General features: G+C 38.4%; 1 protein-coding gene across 3 annotated transcripts in view; it reads right to left on the bottom strand.

Moving 5' to 3' along the window:
- The window catches only part of TEAD1 (TEA domain transcription factor 1), a 162,066-nt gene that overhangs the window by 137,072 nt on the left and 1,776 nt on the right, over positions 1–23,218 (bottom strand). The window lies entirely within an intron of this gene.

Genomic DNA, 23,218 nt, shown 5'->3' with positions numbered 1-23,218 from the left:
ACATCAGATAACGCAGTGCTAACTCATTGCTCTATACAGTACTTCAATCAATAAACAACTTACAAGCCTGCTGTATTAACCATTGCCTTCTATAAGCTCTAAAAGCCCTGCCAATGCACAAACCAAACCCTGCCAGACACAATGGGAGCATCAGAGCTCCCACTTCTGCCCCCCCGCTGCAGCCAGAGGAGTGTGGAGGTTGGCAGTGATGTTATCCTCACAGTAGCAATGGCAGCTGACAGAGCACCGGGACTGCAACTTTGCTTTCACTAAACTGAGGACATCCTTTGCCCCAACTCTGCAGTGTAATGCATAGGAGCCTTGCTGAGTGCCCTCCATCTCGCTAGAGCACAGCCAGGATCACGGCCTTCCAAACTGAGGCCACAATAGGTCCTTTTATTTTTTCTTTCTTTATGAACAGCACCTCATAATTGCAAAATGCTTAATTAACAATATGGGTTCATCACTCTGCCTGAAGACTTTTCCTCTTTCATAAGTAAAGGAAGCCAGCCCAGCTTCCCGTTATACAGCTACCAGCGTTGGCTCTAATAAGGCACCATCTTTGGCCAAAGTCAACCACAGCCATCACACAGATACGTAATGTCTGATGTGTAACTGTAGATATTCATTCTTTTATGGGGTTAACACTTGCCCTTGGGGATAATTGTGAAGGACTTTAGATGAGAGATTTCCATAAAAGGCAGTAAGAGTCACCCAGCTAAAACCACACATAACTCAGGCTAGTTTACCCCTTTGCATTATTTACATGTCTCCCTTTAATGTGAATGCATCAGTTTAAAGGCGCAGTGCTGCCAGTGTTCCGAGCAGGCAGCTCTTCTCTGGTGACCAAATGTGCCTTTTCAGAATTTAAATTTCCATGCATTTCCAAAATATACCTGTTCCTTGGCTGTCACAAAACAAAGGCCTGAGTTTGCCTTTCCTGTTGCAGTCAGGGAACTGGCTGTGTCAGATACTGAAATCCCGCACACTGCCATTTCAAACTGGCAGTCTCCTGACTCCAAATGAGCACCTGGCTACTTTGTGAGTGCACCCAGAGAAGGAGGAGGAACCACTGGCGGGCCCAGCCCTTCCACTGTTTCCCTGTTCCCAGCATACAGACTTGGGCTCATGCCTTCCTTGTGAGGGCTTCTGCCAAATCAAAAATTACACCAATACACCTAGGTAACCAGAGACTTTTCCAAACTGCTTACAGCTTAGCCTTCCGTTTTAAGATCACAGTTTTTTTTCAGGTTTATTTCTAGCATATACTTATACAACCAGCATCAGCAAGGTTCAAGTTACAGCAATTAATGACATTTAACTACATTAGTAGGGAGAGTGCCTTCTGTACAACAGGTTTGGTTTTAATGTTTGAAAAATGCAAGCAGTAATAAGAGCGAGGTAGAAACATTTTCATTCGATTGCATGCTTCTGTCTCTGACTACACATATGAACTTGTTTCCTGGTCAATAGGAATTTTTGCAGGTAAGAAAACACAATTCTGCCATCCACTCAGTCCCTGAGTATCTTGTTTTTATAAGGCACAAAGGTTTTGTCAGTCAGGTTACCTAGGAGTGAAAGTCATGTCTCATAATCCGTAATACTGTTGCCCATTACACACCATCTGGTAATACAGTCAAAGATAATCTGATTTTTTTTTCTTTTAAAAACATCACATAGCTATATCAGGTGGTGCATGCAATATGAGAGACTACTTATGTAAATATGGTGCTTCTGTATAGTTTAGAAATCCACGGTCACTAGCAGTTAAATCTGAAAGCAGGGGTTTTTTAATTGTTATTTCAAACATCTGAGTCCCTGGCTGAGGTTTTTATCCATTTACAATTACATCTAAAATTGTATAATCAAACAGGTAACATCTAATCTAACCAATCTTTAAGAAGCTGTTACTGGAATTCAAAAATGTGTCTACAGTGGAACAAATATCATGACAAAGCTGTTTCACAGTCCCAAAAGCAACAATGTATTATTGCAGTGTCTTTACTAGAAAGAGCCAGATATAATTATAGACAACTGCAGACTATTTGTTGAATGTGATGCAGGAGTTCTCACATATTTCAACTAGATTCTGGATGTCTACCCATAAAGAGCTCCATACAGGATACGGGTCCATCAATATATCTGCAGGTCTGCTGCAGATTTGCTTTTGTCACTTTATTTTCAATAATCAAAATAGTGAGTTGCCAAAAGTTGTATCCTCAAAAAATAAACCAAAAAAAGAGAATCAATCATGCTAGGCTAAAGAAGACTGTTACAGAAGTAATTAATCAAGTGAAGGCAAATAGGCCATTTGCTGTTGCTCAACTCCTTTGCCACATTATTTCAGCAGCTCTTACATTCTCCAAGGCCAAACCATCAAACACCAATATCATCCTCTTCTGATGCAAAAGACACACCCAAAACATTTTCAAGAAAGGTGGAAAGTAGTAAAAGGAGATTTTGGTGATTTGCAGTCAGGTTCTTCTGGGAAGCTTACATATTTCTAGGAGACTACGATATACACAAACATCTGTACCTCTGATACAATCACATAATCACCATTCAAATCTAGATAGCTACTTTTCTATGCAGATTTTTATTACTTTCTCTTCCTGGAATAACTAACCACTTCCAGGACTATTATTTTTGTTTTTTAAACTTAAATAGTAAAGACTTAATTTTCACGGGACTCTTGAATTAAAATTCTGAGTAACTCCAATTTTTCTTTCAGGCCGCCTTTGAATCAGTCTATCAGGCTGCTGTGTCCTTTTGCACTGTCAGGCTCTGTTCCCATCAGAGCCTCTGGGCAAGCCAAAGCACAAACATTAAGCTACTATAATCTCATTTAGCAACACACCTGCATCACTCATCAGAAGTTTCCACAATCTCAGGCTTCATTTAGGGAGAGGGAAGCAGTCATGCTCTGACAAAAGAAGATTCCTCGCAATTTCATGTTGGGTGATGGCTCACCAGCAGCCCAACTGCTAGGATACCAGACCACGCACTGTGAGGCGTCAGGAGACATTCTAGAGCTGGGTGAGCAGAGCAATAGAACCCGAGCCCCACCTGTGAGGTCACTGCCCCTTTCTCACATGCACCTGTGGAGTCCTAAAAGCACCAGACTTCATCTGCAAAGCTTGTCCTGTTTCCTCTGCTCCCTCAATCTAGTCCTCTCACTCTTGCTCCCTCTGACCAGGCTGTCCAGCTGCCTGTGTCTATCAGGTATGTTCTGCTGCTAGAAGGGATTTGAATAAAGCATTTAAGTATCTGGCAAGCATTTTCTTCAATGAAGACATGCAAGGAACTAGGCAATCATATTTTCAGCTGTGCTGCCTGCCAGAAAAGTGCACAAACTTCCAATAGCAAAGAAATGAGGTCATTTTGGTCAACTGCCAAAATCAGCACATTTCCTCTTTTGGTTCTGGATGCTGCACCTCCATGCTGCATGATGTGTGACAAGTTGTGAGAGGGGGGTGCAGCCTCTCAGGAAAGGAAATAAAAATTAAACCAGTGGACATTATTAAAATAAAAAGAAGGAAGGAGGTAGGGGATTTAAAAAAATCATGAAGCATCTTAATGTCTCATGACCTGAAAAATCTATTTACCTGGACTCCAGGATAACCTTCCTAGGAATATGTCAATACCTTATCTAGATATTGAAGAAATGCAAAGCCACACCCACTTAGAAGAATTCAAAAGGCTTACATGAGGGATGCAGCTTTTGGATAGAAGGCTGGACTGGAATTTAGCAGATCAGAATTAAGCCCTGGTCTTGCTGTAAGTTCCTGTGGGGCTTGAGCAAGACTCCTAGCTTCCCTTGCCTGAGACCTTCTCTTGTGCCTGGTCTGGTGCATTTAAAAATTAAGCTTTCCTGAGCTGGGAATATGTCTTTACAGTAGAGTATAGTCTGGAACACTGGATTTTGGATGTTCATAGCCTCTTAATGCTAATGCAGCACAAAGCAAAATGACAGTAGTAGTAGTAATAAGAATAATAACAGTAATTATCTCTCAGTCTTTATTTTCAAGTTAATGTCTGCCAAAATGTGTTAGAGAAGTTTCTCATTGTGGCAACTACTATATTTATGCGTGTAATTTACAAGCAGCTCATCTGAATAATTTGAATTTTTTATTAAGATTATTTTCTCATTTTCCATTGAGAAGCCTTCTTCGATACTGACTCACATTCAGCCTTATAGGGAAAAGTGCCAAGCATTTGTTTTTCTTACGTCTCCAGTAGTTATTTGATTCCTGCATTAAACTCAGCAAAGCCAAAACTGAATACGAACAATCTTAATTTAATTATTTAATATATTTCAAACTTCAGTGTGATTTTAAAAAGATCTTTCATGTGGGGTAGTGGAAATGTGCCAGGGAAACATAAAAAACTGTACGTAATCCTCTCTCCCCACTCCTTTCTTTCAGCCTCTCTCAGAAGGAGGTTAGCTGAACTCAAATCTAGCAGAGTTAGGGTGAGCTAGTTTCATTTCAGGTTGGCTAAAAAAGTTACCAGGGCATCATGCCAAGCCTGCCACTTTTGAGATAAATATGACTTTTCTTTCAGGGTAGTTTTATGAGGGGCACAGCAAGAGGCTCATATACTATGGCAATTCAACTGCAGACTTAGCTGTGCAGCAGCTGCCACTGCTTCATTATAAACAACAGTTTGCTCTGAAGTTCTCTTAAGAAGTTTACAAAAGGGACAGTGTATTTTTCTGATGTCTGTTACAGTGGTGTGGAGATACACAGGTGGTCTTTGACTCTCACCTTTTGCATTACAGAGCCAAACCCAGTTCTGCAGAAAGAGTTAGACCTTTTATTTGCCTGTTCCTTTCCTGATGACACTCCCCTCATCTATTTGATGATTACAGCCAGCTTACTTTCCTTGGGAGGGTCAGATTGGCAGATGAACTGTAGTGAAGAAAGGAAACATGTTAAGCATGAAAACATTCTCATAAGCTCTCACAGGAAAAGGATGTAGCTAACAATAAAAGAGAATACTGCATTTCTCTGCCAAACTTCATCATACAAGATTACGCATTTCCAAAACTTACATCTAAACCAGTTAAATATCAGTAGTGCTACATCTGCAGAAGACATATGCCAAAATACCCTTCCTACATTCTCCATAGTAAGTCTGTTCTGGAGGTTCTTTTTTGAGGTTAGCAGTAGGCTAACGTATCACCACTTCATTTAACTCAGGATACTACCAGAGTGCTGGGAGTTACAAAGTGAACCGCTTTGCCACTGTCTGACCAGTCCCATGAGTGATCTGTGAGGGAACAGCTCCAAGAGCCACTCAGGCAAGGCTGTCACTGACTGCTTAACGCAGATCCTCACCCATAGTATGGATGGCCTGGACTCCTGCCAGGCACAAATACTGTTTGCTGTGCAGTTGGAAGGCTAATTACTTAAGGTTCATCCCTCTTTCTATGGGGTTGTTGCCTGCACTTCAGTTTTGCAGAGCTGGTACAGTAAAGCCAAAGAGCTGATAAAAGTATGATCTGGGCATGGCTTTGAACTGCTTGCCTTTTCTTGGCTTACTGGCCATATCATTTGTGGTTTCACTGAAAAGCTTCAACTCTGACTGCTATGGCCAAGATTCATGGCTTTCAGTACCTTTTCAGGGAGCAGTCAGAATAAGATTTTTGATGGCCGATCCCTAGCCCAGAAATATACAAGCCAGCAGAGACCTACTGACCTTTGCTGTCATCAGGGCAGCTGGCTTTGACTCATTCCTCATTTTGTTCACCTGTGGATGCATCTGCCAAACAGGCAGCACATGTGATTTTTCCTCCACATAGGCTGCTGGACAGACATTTGCAGCCAGCCCTTGGTTTACACTTGGTATTTAATCAGTGATCACCCAGGTCAATACCTGTACTCAATTTTACAAATGAAAATGAAGAAAGAAAAGCTGCTGGCAGGTCATTTTCAGAAAGGGATTAAGGGGGCTCTGTAATTTGCCTTATCCTCACAGATCTGGAATTGCTGCATGTGATGAAAGTGGTTTATTAATAGTTCATCACAAAATAAGCTCAGAGATTTTATGTCCTAAATTATCACTGTTATTACACCTGTAACTAAGGATTTTTAAACTATTACTTAAATTAAAATGAAAAGAAAAAAGACAAGTCCTCAGCAAGAATATTTCAAAAAGCTGGGATCATTCTGTGAGCAGCCTTAAATACTGACTCAGTATTTCTTCTGGTCCTGGGATACACCAGTTTCAGCATGTTACTTCAGAGGAGAATCAGCTTTTCTGCAAGGACTGAGACCTATGCATTAGTTTCCCCACTTAAAAATAGTTCTTTACATACATTTTCATAATAAAGCACTTTATAACTATTACCTAATTATTGCTTACAGCATTAAGTAACAAGGTATTATTACTCTAATTTTACAGAAGAGAACAAATCATGAAATGTGAAATACTTATTCTGCTTTTGCGTAGGCTTTCACATATTAATTAATTATGAGACTTAATTACACTCAATCGCACCACTCCAAGCCAATTACGGAAAATTGTGTAAAGCAAAGAAGTAGGGAAATCACTGTCTCGGAGACAATCACACTGACAGCACTTTCCACATAGGTATATAAAAAGACTTTGCAAATATTATCTCACACAACCAATGCATTGAATAGATTTTTCTTTGATTTTTTTTCCCATCTGCCCCTACATTAGAAATCTGAGCAATGAATACTTCTCCCAGCCTCCTCCCTCAACTCTGCCCCAGAAACCGAATGCAAATCTCTGCCCCCTGACTTATGCCTTAATCATATGATCACCTTTCTTCCCAGAAGCAGTAAAAAAAAAATCCCCAGGCACGTTAAAATCACCAGATTAGAAGAGCTCTAATCCAATGACTTTAAACGTGGGTTGGTGAGAATTTATATATGTAATATACATACATTGCAAAATATTTTTAAGCTTTCTATTTCTTTTGAATCTACAGCAATTTTATACACTGAGGTTTAGCCCACAAGGGGAATGGTAGATCCCTGAAAACATCACTTTAAAAAGTTTTTGTTCCACTGAAGTATCTATGAACATTTCTGCACCTTATGTTGAAACATTAATTCATGATTTCCCACAGCACTTAGCTGCAGGGATTCACAACACATTTCAGTGCCTTCAGCGGCAGTAGCATTCCATGGGGAGCCATTCTCCTATTTCCAAGTCATGGCTTTTACAAAGATGGACTAAGCCAAGGCAAACTGTCTTTTTTATATTAACACCAACCGATCCTCCATTAAAATGTGCACATTTAAAATCAGAGGAGAAACAAGAGCAATTCTCATCTTCCACACTGTGTCTAAAGAGGGCTATGAGTTCAAGTAAATCAATTTGACTAAAATTGGGGACAATGAACTGACAAATTTTAATCTGAATTTTCCTTAAATTCTTTCCTCTGTTTTCCAGTGAGTAAAAGATTCTGTGAATAAAGATGTAAATGTAAGTGGAGAAGACTCCATTCATTTCCGACTGACTTCTTTGGAGCCAAGATTTCACCCCAGTCTTCACAGTTATGTCATTTTGTGTTCAATCTGGCCTATTCCAGCAGAATATTCAGTCTGTGCTCCTCACAATTATGGCTTGTTTGCATCACACCATAACAAGTGTGCTACAAGAGTTTCACGCACTGGAATCTACCACACAGTATTTTTTAAACACTTTCCAGTTGTCTAAGTCAGCCTCATGGCACAGCAGCAGAATTAAACACAATGGGGAAAATAAACATTAACATTTTGACTGTTTCTTACAATTTTTCTAAGGACTCTTCAATAAGAACCAGAAATACCTCACTGAGCCTGAAAAACTGAAGAGCTTGCAGGTGCAGTTATATTAGGCAGCTTTCAAACACATTTTTTTCCTCATTCTGCAAAGCTTTCCCTCCTTCTTTGGTCAGCGATACTTCCATTAGGCCATGAAAGGGCAGTTACAGTGTAAACCAGGCAGAGATAACCTAGGCATTTGAAAGACATGCTCAGATCCACACCCGAATTTCCATACCTAATGACACTTTATCCCCACCTGAGTAAACTCCTACTTTTCCCCTTTTCAGACAAGGGAGATGCCATCCACCTCAATTTAGGCACAGAGGGTGGATGGGCAGGATACCCCTCTGGAAGCCTTCAAAGGCACACAGCTTTCCTCTGAACATAGCAAGAACTAGAAACTTTCTTCGGTAAGACTGACTTACCAAGCACCAAAAGTTTAGCAACAAAGTAAGTACCCAGGCCTCTTAATTTGGACCTCATACCCCAAGCTTGAGAACAGACACTTTCTTTGAAGATGCAAACTATAAACTGCAAGCATACCTTTAAGGCATGGACCTTCATCTACCATAGCACTGTTAAAACAAATATCAGCACAAATTCTGTGTTAATGACAGAGTCATGTATCTTCCATGCTTTTAATACTAACTCCTGAGCTTAATTATTATATTTAGTGTCTGGGCAGCAACACTTCCTACCCAGCACCCATCATCAGTCCAGCAATTAATTGCATACCACTGACCTTCATAAAACACCATGGAAATCTTATTACTGTACAACTCAATTGCATTTCGCACAACACTGCCCCATAACTATGTCTTGTTATAAAAAAAATCATGTGCTTACAAAAGGGATAATTGAGCCAACTGAACTATTTATAATTTGCAAGAACAAAAAAACATTTCACAAGGTTTGCAACATATATACAAAATAACTCTGCAGTCTTAATACAAGACAAATGTTACTAAGATTCACATTATAGACAAATGTGGAATGGAAAGTATTCCCTGAAGTTATCATAATGGCAGGGTTATGCAGTATGCTATTTACAAGCTATTCACCAATGTCCTTTTCCTTTCAGCCAGAACCCTATGGTAGAAATAAACTGAAGGTCAATTAATTGAAAATGTGGTTCCACATCTGAAGAACTGAATGTGTAAAATGAGGCAGCTGAAGGAAAGGACTACACCTCCATATACTATTAAATACTAGAAGAGAGTACTAGAAGTCATGGCCTATGTTTTCTACCTCTCTGCATGTTTGCCACTTTGAGGGGGCTACATCCTGCTTATGCCCTGCTGTCATTGTTTAACCCCAGCTGGCAAATCCAAAACATAGCACATGCCAGTTACTATGAAGCAATTAACTCTATTCCAGCCAAAACTACCACATCTGCTTTATTCTCCTCTCATTTCTAAGAAAATGCTACCACTGAGCACATTTCTTCTATGTATAAGTCTCCTTACTCCTTTCCAAACCTAAGTAATTATTGCATGACTACTCTGATTTCAAATTGGCATGCTAATAAAAGCTAATGTAAGTCAGGGCACTTTCTCCTTGGATTCACAGGCTGTGTCCAGAATGAAATAACTTGTCACGCCCAAGATTGTAATGCTAGCTTCCAAGTTCTCAGACTCAAGTGACCTAGCAGGACAGAGCCATGAACCTCCACACTAACACATCTGCACAAGCTGCAGACTCAGAGAAGGGACTGATTCAGTAAGTAGCATCGGCTTCTTGAACGGCATACACGTGCATTGAGGAGCCCCAAGAGCTGCTGTTTTGATAGTTTGCACTGTCCTTGTGCACTTGTGAGTTATCCTTCAAATTTCTTTGAGCCATTAGTAGGCAGCAGGCTGGCAACCTACCCACATGTATGGTGAGGTGAATCACCCACCCTCCAAAGTCAACACACAAAGACTATCAAGAGATAACTATGAAGTAAACTGGAGGTCACCACCAAGCTTTCTTGGGAATGAAATGAGTAAGGTATAAGACTTACTTTAAAACATTGCATTTCCCAGACATCTTGTTCAATGTTCTACAAGCAATGAGAAAGCTTTTTACCGCAGCAAATTCCACATGTTCCAGGTAATGCATTTAATTTCACCAAAACCCCATTACAATTAGGTTTACCTAGTCAATCCATTTTCAAATATTTTTGGTTAAAGATTTGTAATCTATACTGCCAATGACGTTAAGATTATCTGACATAAAAACTCATCAACAATGCTCTGCTGTGAAGAATTGCCTACACATTGAATGAATAATATCTGAGGCAATTCGGAGATGTATGATAGTAGTGGTTTTGGTTTGTGGGGTTATTTTAAGATTGCTAAAATTTTCCAGTTGATATCAACCATTTACTACTGCCTGTTTTCATAGATTTTTCTATTTCTACAATACAGCAGAGGGAACATGAAGTTAAACTAGCTTCACTGTAATGAAAAAAGGATCTCAAAATTCACTTTGCTCCCTAATCACAAATGCACAGAGAGCACAAACTGGGAAGAAATATGTAAAGTGACGCCACAACATAGCATGCAAAACTTAAAATCTCATTTCCTGTGGAAGCATGGGTTACAAATCAGAATAGAGAGTACACACATTATTGAGGTTACTGAAAAGTTGTGGGCAAGGCTATGATTTGGAGGTAACAACCCTGCTCTGCTGGAAACTAAATTCAAAATTCCCAATGATTTTGTTGACACCTTGGCTTAGATGTTCTTGAGGCCTGATCACAGAGCTTAATAACATGCATAGATGCCTGGAATGACTGTGTTTACGTTCTGATGTAAACAGAAGTCATAAAATAAATGCAAAGATGACAGGCAAGCCTCCCCTCTCCCAGCCAGGAAAGCTTTTATTGCCATCTCTTCAACACTTTCACTTCTGCCAGAACTCCCCTCTGCCCGCGTGGCCCCCTCCAGCTGTCCAAAGCCTCTCCTCCAGACCGTACTGCTGATCAGATGGAACGTGGATTAAACAGCATTAGATGTTCTTTCTTTCATTTTGTTCCCAGTACTTTATAAAATTATTTACCTTGTTGCATATGTTTTCAGATGGGGTAAAGCAGATGTCACAAAAAAAAAAAATAATCTCCAAGATCAGAATATATCAGAAGCTCAACAATACTCAACGTGTCTCTGTGACCATGAATACATACACAAACACACACACACATGCATGCACGCACGCAAGATTAAAGTCAGGTTTTTTGGAGGAGGCTCACAAAAAAATAATAAAAAAACATGTTTGACAAGAAGAGTCTGTTAAACGCAGGATTTAAGCAAGGCTCTTTCATTTGCATAGATCACTTACAGCAACAGCAATTCATTAAATTCTCCCATAAAGATTGTGCTATATTTTGTCTAAAGCGACACATTCCTTGCAGATCACAGTGCCTTTCTCATGCTGCTAATAAGATAATCTGTTACATGAGGCTTACAAATCCATTTAAATTGATTTTAATTAATGAATCAATCACTAGCCACTGATGAGTTGGTCTACAGACAGCAAGCAATTCAAAGCCCCAGGCCTCTAATCCCAAACCAAATCCACATTAGAGCAACAGGACATCTTTCTGATCGAGAATTATACAAAGATGTTCAGTTCATACACATTTAAAGTGTATAAACTTGATCAAAATGTATCTCCAGATCTTACGAATTACAATTTCCATATTCAGGACTGTTCAACTAGGAAAACGTTATTAAATCATTTACATTTCTTTGCAAGTGAAACAAATGAAATCAAGCACAACTACAACTGGCTTCTAAACTTTCAGATGTTTATTCTACTTTAAGGTTTCTTTTGTTTGTTCTTAAACAATCAGTTGTTTAACATTAATTAATAGAAAATTGCACTTCATATGGCCATAAACATGAACAATGCCTTTTACATATGCTTTGATCCCATGAAAATTCACTGCTATTTTCCACTGCTAAAATGCTTGTTTTCCCTTAAACAGAAAACAAGAAGAAATATTTCTGTCCCAAAAGCAGCATGCAGAAGCAGCATAGAGAACATCCTTATTATTTCAGTAAGTAAATTATTATAATTATTGTTATTACAAGAAGCTAATTAGAATGCAGTGAGTTAAATCCACAATAGGTGGTGTGATGCTGAACACTCAGATCCCTAAAAGCATCAGCATCTGGTTCCAATAGCAGAGGGGACACACCTGAGTGAGGCTGCTTCTCCTACAAACAGCTGGTACTCAGCACAGCATCTTTGCATAAAGCACTACTAAAACTATGCAAAAGAAAGAAAGAAATGATCCATGCCTCACAAGGAGCCTCCTTCCTGGATATAAGCATCTAGCCCTTCCTTCAAAGGCTGCTGCTATTTGTTTAAATGTGACAGAGAAGGTAGGCTGAGACAAGCCAGCATGCCTCCAAAACAGTCTAGCTGTTTATATAGCTACACTCTGCTAAGCCCAAGCCACTCTGCTCACATGATGCTCTGCACTGCACAAGCTTGACGGCACAGCTCTCTGCTTGACTGTTCTGAGCTCCCCTGCTTGATACAGACTTGCCTCCAGAAGCAGAGCACCAGGTACTTGGAGAAATTTAGTATCAAACCCTGACAGCTCTACAAACTTCCTGTACCAGAGGTGTTGGTGCTGTGAGAATTGCAGTTGCTCTGTTTACATTTTTTTCTGAATGCTATCTGCACCTTCATGGTTCAAAATAAGCATCCCACTGGATATTCTAAGACAAATCTCAATCCCTCCCCTGTCTACAAAGCAGCTTGCTTGGGTGCTTGCTGCCATGCCAAAAGTCAGCAATAGACTGGGCACCTCAGGCACATTTCCATTATGACAAAACACACCAAGTGGCCTGTCCCTGAATGGATGCTACCAGTGCCACTGTGGGGGGGAAAAAAAGCACCTGGCACAGAAGAGTGCCCATGAAAACTGTGCTGATGCAAACATGTCAATTAGGAGAGAAGTCTCTTCCTCTCACTCAAGGACAACCTCCCACATAACTCAAACAGTCCTTCAAAAGCTCCAATGTCCTTGTCTGAGCAAGGGATTGACCCTCTCTGGATCTTTCCCATGGGCACGGAGTTACATAGACAAAGAGAGAAGGTGGAAAAAGCCTATTATGGTTATGGGTCTCCACATGCAAAGGACTTCGTCATTCAGCTGCCTTCAAGGTTTCTGTGCTTCCCCACCCACTCCTCCTCTGTACTGCCTGACAAACACAAGACTCAAGCAGCACCACAGGGAACACCAGTATGGGATGACACGTGTCAGCCATTTGGCTCCAAAACTCTAAATGGCCATTACACTGAGGTCGATTTACCAACACTGAACTGCACCAACTAAGAATCCAACTTGTAGCTTGCTTTATTAAAGCAATTCACACATTATCCAATACAAAACATATTGCCTAATGTGCAGTCACCATTCTGCCTGTTTAAATTAAGAGCTCTCTATTTGTTTTTAATCAATACTGCATATACAGTTTACCCAATGCTGTCAAATGTAGCTTTTTAACATAGTATCTGATTTATTACTCATAATATTTGTGTTCTTCCCAGTTTGTTATGAACAAATGGTTTTCTGGAGGGAAGAACAAAAAGAATAATTAAAGAAGGTATGTGCTGCTAATTAATTAGAGACTTAAATTAACCAAACAATAAGTACAAGATACCAAACTATCTTTCATAATATTTAAGGAAAATATAAAGTGTTGAATATTTTCCATGCTTAAACATATTAAGATCAACATTGTACAAAACCTGAATCTGGCCCAGTTAACTCAAAAGGGTAAATACTGCATCCCCTTGCACAGATGTCACGGTGTACAGGCACTCCACATTTAAAGAGACAGATTCTGCAGCCAACAATACTCCACTAACACAGAGACAATCAATGTGTCCTTGATTATGAGGAGGCAAACAGTTTTCACTACAAAAAAAGGAGACTGAAAAACAAATCATGTGTTTTTATTTTACAAGTTCCAAGTTTGGGTTGGGTTTTTTTCAAGCCCTTTTGGAGCACTGAAGCAGAATAAAAATAGTTTGTTGCATGAGCATAAAACAAAGTAACTGCTAAATAAACACTTCAATTTTACTCCTTTGTTTTCAGTTCTTCTTCCTATTCCTCTTCAAGAGTTGGATGTTACCACTAAAATATCTTCATATTTTCTGGTAAACTGATTAGGTGGGTTTTGTCCAAGAATTGTGCCCTAATGTGTTCCCTCTATTTCATATTCTGAATATCACTGCTGGAAAATGTACTGCAGCACAAAATGTAGTATATGGCAATATATCCTGACATTCAGATCGAGACCACAAATTATAAACAGTTTCAGCAAATTGACTTGAGTGCCTTTGTTCCTCAGACATACATCTTCCTATTGCTTACAAAAGCAGCATATACTAACCACTAACACTGCTATAGCCAGTACTGGGAAAGGAAGTTATTGAAGCCTGGATTTCCTGCTTTCAGTTGTAGCCAAGAACTGTGAGGCTTGTAGTGGTTTCAGGAACTGACTCATCTAATGATTCACGGATAAGATACTGGTTTTAATATATTTCTGATCATAAGACTCAAACTTCAAAAACAGTGATGCTTAATATTCAAAGTAAAAAAGTACATAGATCAAGTAAACAAATATTGTCATTGGACACTGGCTAATAATTGTAAATGTGCTGTACAATGCAGTCTGTTTTTAAAAAATAGTATGTTAGACTTCCCGGGAATTCATTTTGAGACAATGTTTACAATGAATTCAAAATCCACTGTCAAAACCTGAGTACTTCTGTTGCAATCCTGATACAGCTAAAATTCAAGTGGAGGATAGGTGGGATATCAATTACATTTTTAGGTGTACTCTTAAGTACACACATATGCACTGGTACATATTAATCGATGAAACCTTGAGAATCCTATTGTTAATGCACATGGTTTCTTTAGCTGTGCATTAACTGTATCATTAAAAAACCAGCTGGTAACAATAGATTTGGGTGTTTGAAAGAACAGAAAGTTTTGTTTCAGAACTGGAGCTGCAGAGATTAATCTTAAAGCAAGAACTAACACTGGATTTTAACACGAACACATATATTTTGTGCTCACTCAGAATTCAAACACAGCCTTTTTTAAGTGTTTAGTTCTTCCAGAAGGAAGCATGCCCTCCAGTGCATCAAAATGCTTTTTGCCCACAACACAAATCTCATCAGTATGCTGTAACTTGAATTGCCAAGGATCTTGCACCTAAAAAGTAGCTTGTGGTGGAAGCTTAATTCTGCTAGGCTCATGTATGGAAAAGTACTGGTTTACTTTTTAATTTTTGAACTGCAAGCTGCAGCTACTCACACGCTATGCACAGTGTGGCGGGGAGGGAAGGGGATGCTAACATTTCTATATTTCACCATGTGCACAACGAGCACAAAAAAGAGAAAACAAAATGCATGTTGCTTGGAGAAAGAAAAAAAAAAAAAAAAAAGAAAAAAACCCCAGCAGTTAAAACAGTTGACAAGAAAAGGCCAAAGTGTGCTCAGTGGCTGGCAGTCATTTTATGGCTATAGTCCTACAGCAGATTTACTTAGATGACGTCAGTGGCTCCAATCCAGCTTTTCTTTGGTAGCATTTACCACTTGCCTCTTGAAGCCTCCACTATGCTACAGAGCAGTAGACCATAATCAAAATTCCCTTTGTGAAATAGAGTTTACCTCAGGGCACAGAAGCATTGCTCGCTGAATTGCAGGCTCTTCACCCTGCACTGCATGCCCAGAAATAAATAACCTACAATACTGTACTTTCCTTAATACAGAAGGCCCATTAAAAACAGCCTGCTACCTCAGAAAGGGTTCTTTAATTTGTTTCCAAAATCTCAGGGGCCCAAATATTAGTTAATTTTCCAAGCAACCAAGAACTATGATAATTCTACTGCCCCTTCCACTTCTTTGTATTGTTTTCAGAGATTTTGGAAGATAAAGTTATTTATGGATCATTGTTTCACCAACAAAGAATATTACTAAAGCTAGAAGCTAAAGCAAAATAGAACAGGAAGCTGCATATTTTAAAACTGTCTTTCAAATGTGCCCCCTTCAAACTGCTTATCTCCAGCTGGTCAGTAAGCATATAGTAAATATGCCAAGAAGCAGAGCAAGAAATTGCTATGCATAAATAACAGTCAATTTCAAAAGCAAAATGCACATTATTTGGAGCTATGGATTTTCTATCCCCAAACAATGACTAGAACCAATGAAACACAAGTTGAGCTGATATCAAATCAACTAAAAATTCACAGGCTCTTAAGTTAAACCTTCAAACACCCTCCCCCCCCCAAAAAAAAAAACCCAAAACCAGAAAACAAACCCCGTGACCATACGAAAGTTGCATCTTACTGTACTAGACATAGATTTGTCATGTTTTAATGGGCCCATCAGTCCAAAGATAACCATACTCATTATGGTGATAACTAGAAATAATAGTGGACTAAAAATTGCATCTCACAGTTAAGCTGTAAGAAATTACTTACAAAGAACATGTATACATGCCTCACAGAGAACTGGAAGCCTTAATACTTCTCCTTTCCCAGCTTCTTCTCTTACTTTCCCCCTAGTCACACCAAATTGAGAGATCACAGGTCTAATTTGCAATGAGCTAGGAGACAAAAAATGCTATTATCATCCAACTGCATGAGCCATATCAAGGACTTGAACGCTAAATCTGAATTTAAAGCAGATTTCAAAACTGAGATGACCCTCAAACAGCTCTAAGTGGATAGATGCTAGCATTTCATGTCCCTGCAGAGAAACTAAAACCCTCTGTTAGCAGTCCTAGATGACAAGCCAAGGGCAGAAAACCTTTCTTTTTTGATGCAGGTACTCATATTGGCTTGGGCACAGAGGCAAGGTGGAAGCATCAACCCTCACTTCAATGCCCACTTGGCTGGCCTCTAGGTGCTCTGCCAGCTCCTGCATCCTTCCATGCAGTTCATCCTCATGGACTTCAGTGGGGTGTTAAAGAATGGCCACTGTTCCAGACTGTCATATTACTCTGTTCCAGAGGGACAGGAGAAAAGCTTTCTTCTCTTTGACCTTCTTTCATTACTATAAAAGTGGCACGAGCAAACAGATTTAGAAAGTGATTGTAAGTTTCTTTGACAGAGAATCCGGTCCTTTTATTGGTCATTAAGGATCCTCAACATGAAAGGCATGTACAAGTATAAGCAGTTCTTTCCTTCCAAAAGCCAGTGCAAGAAAGAAATGGAAGCAGTGTGGTGACTGGGATGGGCAAAGAGACCCAACAGCAAGAACACAACCGTGAGCAGCAGAAGAGAGAAAATAAGGAGGACCTAGCAAGGTGGATAGCAAGAGGAGGGAAACAAAAAGCATGGTCAAGCACTGCCCAAAAGCAAGTAAGTGCACACCCAAGGAAAAAGGAGGGTCGAGACAACCAGAGACAGATGCAGTTCTCTGTAAGGAACAGCAAGACAGAGCCTCCAGGGCAAAAGACACAGAGGAATGTGCTGCAAGGTCAGAGAGCAACAGAGATGGATCCAACCCTAAGGATATCACTTCAGCATTGAATGGAAGCCTGTATCTATGGTTTGATACTTTTCCTGCAACAAAACAATTATAGCCCAAGAAAGGCGAGTGCAGGGAAAAGATGAAGGAAGTTCCATTGAAATTTCCAAGTCTTCCACAAGGCTTTCAGTTGATTGTGGAGAAAGAAGAAATAAAACAATCTTCAGGGATCAGCTGAGAGCAGATACAGGGACACAATTTATTTTTAAGGTCAATTTTTTTACAGAGCAAAGGTAAAATCAGATGCTGAAAAAGTAACTCTACATAGAGTTTTGCTTTTTATTTTGAACTGTAAACCAGCTTGAGGACAAAGAAGTGTGTGCTCGTGGTGATGGTAGATTAAATATGAAGAAAATTTCCTTTCTCCCATTAATTAATGTCTCCAAACACTGCATATTTTTTAATTGAGATACATGTAACAGAGGCTTTAATCCCCTAAACCTCTATGAATTTACCTTTCCTTCCAAAGTCTGTTCTGACATTTTCTCCCCTCAAAACCAAAATGTCATTTCTGAATTATAATCTCCCAACAGAAAGACAACCATGAAAAAAAAAGCCAGCTAATTCCAAAAATAAAAACCATTGTTCACAGCACCGTGAGGTGAATGAATGGCAAGAGATTCCACCAAGGGAATAACTGTGACGTCTATAATGTTAAGGAATAATTTGGCACCAAAAATACCCAAAGCCATACTGGTTGGTGATTCAAACATGAAGCGTATCAAAACACTACTGATAAGCTAAATTAACAGATAGCTTATCTGAAGCATATACTAGCCATATGGTGCCACAACTTCTGTTGCCTGTTGCTCGCATAACAATAGGCTACTGCAGCCTTAGACTGGAAGCACTATTTGACAAACTGTCAAGAGCATTTTCATTTCTTGCAGAGCTCTAGGGCAATGGCACACTTGCTATTTGCTTTTGTTTTTTTTTTTTAAACAGGTGAACAAAGAGTAAACCAGATGTCAACTTTAGAAATCGAGCTGTCTGGATCAGGAGATTTAACAGAGGCAGGCATACTGCTACAGCTTAAATGCAGACAATGAGCTTTTCTAAAAACATTCTGGCCTAGGGGAGTGGCTATTTAAAACACTTGGCTTCTTTTATTTCATCACTATGGAAGTGAATTCTGCTCTTAAGTGCCAGCTCAAATGAAGTCATTTTGTTTCACTGGGGCTTTCTTTGCATTTTAGAAACGTAGCATGTACTGTAGTAAAGGAAAAGACAAGTATGGCAAAGAAAAAAAAAACTTTTTCAGCTAGAAGCTGGGTAAAATGGGGGGGAGAAACTAACCATTTGATCACATGCAAAAAAAAATAATCCATGAAAGGATTCGAGTGCAAGTTAAATGAAATTTATTTCTTCCTCATTAAAGGAAAAAAAAAAAAAGGAAAAAAGTTTGAATGCTTTAGAAAAATCTCCTATTCACAACCGCCTCAAGCTTCATGAAGACAAGGTTTGAATGCTGACGGATAAGGAAGACTTGCAACGAGATTTTAATTTGTTACAGACACTATCAGTTAATACTTAAAAAAAAATTGTCTTTTTTCTTTATTTAAGAAAATTAAATCTTTGTCACTTACTTGGTATTTGAGGAAAAATCTGTTAATAACACAGTGATCCACCCAATCATTAAAAAAAATGACAAAATAAAAACTACTGTCAACCAATATATATTATGGTCTGTGGTATTCAATTATGGAAATGTGCTTTTAGTTGTGTTCTCTAGTAGTGTTAAAGACATAGGAAAAACGGATAACTTGCTGCTCTAATAATCTGTTCTGCTTTGATAGGCAGTTACGGGAACACATTTATTTTTTGACATACCCAGCTAAGTATGTAGCATTTTTAGACTATCTTTTCAAATTGTTCTTGAATATTCTCAGTAAAAAAAAAAAAAAAAAAAAACAAAAACAAAACATACACACAAAAACACAACCAAAAAAAAAGCAAAAAAAAAAAAACCCAACCAAAAACCTCCTTTCATGTTAGTTGAGATTGCACTTGAACTCTTTCCAAAAGCCAGAGCTGTACTGAATTATGATAATTAGAAAGCTGTGCGCATAAAAGGCAGCACAGTTGATGCATTTAAAAAAGTTCATGCCAGAGAATATAAGTTCAATATGTTCTCACATAATTAACATTTCCCATCATTAGCAGCAGTTTTCAGTTCATGTATCTGTAAAAACAACAGCACTAGTCATTGTTTTAGATTCCCAGTCAATAGCATTTTAATAGTTTTACACATAATCCTAAACTTTCCTTCCAGCACACTGAGATTTCACAGTCTACCTTCTGACCTGCTAGCAAATAAACTTGTGTTTTGTGCTCATGTGCTTCTTCTGCCACACAAACTCAGATTTGAAAGTTTACTGAAGAGCAAGTAACAGCTGGAAACCTAAGATGGCTATTTGGAAAGGTATACCAGAATGTAGAGGGAATAATCACGTTGCTCCCGTAAACAGTGACAAGCAGACAAAGAACAAAAAGTTGTAGGTGATACCTTCAACTGGACAGGAGCCAAACTAAAACTGCCTCTGAAGAACCCATGCACAAGTTGGAGGGACTAGGAAATGAGGTTGCAGCCCTGCACCAGCCAGAGATGCATCTATAAAGCCTTTACACACTCTGCAGATTTTCATCATGCTCTTAACATATGTACAAAAGTTCATCTAACAAATAAGGGCATTTAGCACATGATGGGTTACACCAAGACATTCACAGACTTCCTGTGTAGAATATCTCAAATTAGTTGTTAGGAGCCAGATCTGACGTAGGCTCGTTGTCTTCTTTCTCTTCCCTCTACTCCTTCACTCCCTCTATTTTAAAATCAATGTAACTCTGGTGGAACTTTAATAACCTGATAGAGCACAAAAGTTGCTGAATCTGCATCAACACAGAGAGAAATTTTGGCTTTACCAATAGTAAGATAAAGCTCACAGTGACTACAGCGGGATCAGGACTTCATAGAAAAACAAGAAAGGTTCAGGGTATTAGAATAGGGTTATTAAATTAGAAAAGTCCTATCTGAATTTTATGTGACAAATTCAAAGAGCAGATTTGAAGTTTGTGCCTCAAAGGATTGAAGTCTGCAACTTTTCACTCTCTTATGTTTTGGAAATGAGCAATCATTAAAACCAAACACAAAATTATTCCAGGAAATATTATTCCATCCTTGTTCCACTTGCAAAAGTCAAAAGGAGTTTTGTGCAAGAACAGAAAGCAAGATATGGTCATAAAGTGGGAATTTATTGCTGAGATTTTTCTTCTAAAAATGTGTCTTCAGTGTGGCTTAGAGTCGGTTGGCTTTAAAATAAATAATGCCATTAATGCATTCATACATCACAGGGTACAATTTAAATTGTACAGTACTTGCTTAAACTGCCACAAACTCTCTAACAGCCATTTCTTTCAGGGAGATGATTTACCTCTTGCAGGTTCTAAAATTATGTGGGGACTCGAAGTATTTTTTTTTTTTAAGAGTGAATTACTGTAGTTTAGGAATATGCAACATTCCTACTTGAGGCAAGCATTAATGACAAAGTGCAGCATGGTGACAAAACAGTAATTAAATCTCAAATCCCAGAAATAAGCAACTACTATGCCTCTCATGTGAAAGTAGGTCTCTGATGAACTGAGGACTTCAAAATCCTTTTTAAAGGGCTGATTTGCATCCTCATTACAGCCAACGCAATACAGCAACAGGCCATATTAAGTCAATGGAATTAACCTGAATTTAGACCAGATTTTAAAGTCAGCCCTCACCTCACCTGCACAAATGGAATTAATGATCAACTTTCAACAGAAATCAGCCTCCAAGTTTTAGACAGGTTACAAGCAAAGAAGAACATAAACCCCATGCAAAAAAAAAAATTAAAAGCATGTGTGTCAAATCTCTTATTCTTTTTAATCAAAGACACAGAATAGCACCTATGTCCTTTAGACACCAAATATCATATTAACCATGTACATAAAGCATATGCTGTAAATATCTTAGTATTTGATCTGGCAAATGCTTATACCTATGAGTCATCCCAGTCACTTTAACCTGAGTAAGAACTGGATCTAGCAAACCTTTTCTTCTTAAATGAAAAATTTCAGAAAGGCAGTTTTAAAACCATCTCTGGAAGGATATAGCATTAATATTAATGTCATGAAGAAATACCAAATAAAAAGAGTGATGTATGCATGTGTATATACAGTCAGAAACTATGTATTCTAAAACATAATGTTTGAAGGTAACCTTCTCCAAAACACACACATTCAGAACTGTACACAGAATCTTTGTGTTTTGGAAACAATCTTAGGCACTTTCCAATGAAATCAGATTACTTCTAGGGAAATTGTTCCAACAAGTGTAACAATCCTACTTGATAGACTGAAAACTGACAGTTATATCATAATACATAATTAGATATTTTTATCTTTCACTTTTTTTTTCCCAAGTGAAAGACACGAAAATTTTTCTGTAGCTCCAGAAGTCATTATTACCCTTTTGCTTATACTATGTCCTGAAAATCTGCTTATGATATGACCCACAAAGGTAGCTTAAAAAGAAAGAAGGAAGAAATCTTTTTTCCCCTGCATGTGGCTTCACTGACCTTAACTTTTTCAGACATGGACAAACAAAGCCTAAAAACCACTTTAACAATATCCAAAACCACTACACCATCTAGCCACAACAACAAAACACTAGTTACAAATTATACCAAACATGTTACACATATGCTCACACATCTCCATACATCACAATACACTATCGTTTCTCAGCTGGAAACTCGCAGCGGGTCTAGTTCATAATTAAGTTTCTGTTGTTCTTTTTTAGCTGTTTAATTAAGACTCCTCTATGTGGATGCTGTCTTTACTAGGACTCTGGTCAAATCAGAATTTTGCCTTTGTGTACACCCCACTCAGCACTAAAACTGTACAGAACATAAAACTGTAATTTGTATCTCAAGAGCTGTTGTTACACTATCCTGGGTGCAAAGGCTAATAATATTTACTTCACCAAAGTAGCATATGTAAAATTGATGCTCAAAATACATGTAACGTGTTTAGCAATGAAGTATTTTTCAAAAGTACCTCTAGATTACGGAGAGGAAAAATGGAAATAAATCTTTTGCAACCAAAATTTCTACTTGGTCAGTTGATAAAAACCTGCAGCAGACAAAATGAAGAATTATCCCTACTGGCATAGAAAATAATTTATGACCTAATTAAAAACCAGTGCAGTACAAAAGGATGCATTACCATGAAGGTGAAAAATAAATGTAACTCAAAAAAGTTTACCCTGAATGAAAATAATTTCAAAAAGTTGATTTAAAAAACTTGCAAGTTAAAAATGTGACCCAAATATAAAAATCTGCAGTTTTGTGTTTTAAGAACATTCATTACATTGATTCCTGTATTTCTTTTCCCAAATAAATTATGCACATTTGTGTATAAGTATACATATATACAAACAAACAAGCTTCCCTCCCGCCCCTAGAAGTAATTTAATATACAGGTTTGTGTCATTTTTAATAGCACCATCTTACCATCAGTGTACAATCTAATATCCCTGTAATGGTATTCCCCAACTATTTATAGAGACAGAATACAACATACATTACAGACATGCGTTCCCAATATAGGTTTAGAAGAAGAATCCTACATAATTTTAAATTAAGCCCTAATGTCATGATAATCATTTTTGTTTTCATATTCAATTGCAGGTAGCACTTAGTTATTTACATGAATTTTCCTGCAAGAGGCATTCCCACAGAGATTTCTAAGATGTACTGCATAAAACCGGAACATTCAGCTAGAGAAAACAGTATTTTAGCCATACAGCCCCAAACTTTGCCGTTATCTAGGTTAGATACCACTGTAAAACTGCTAACTGGCAA

The sequence above is a fragment of the Melopsittacus undulatus genome, chromosome 8 (genome assembly GCF_012275295.1).
Source record: "Melopsittacus undulatus isolate bMelUnd1 chromosome 8, bMelUnd1.mat.Z, whole genome shotgun sequence".
NCBI lineage: Eukaryota > Metazoa > Chordata > Aves > Psittaciformes > Psittaculidae > Melopsittacus > Melopsittacus undulatus.
The sequence above is the reverse complement of the archived record's forward strand: the minus strand, read 5'-3'. Positions and strand labels throughout refer to the sequence as shown.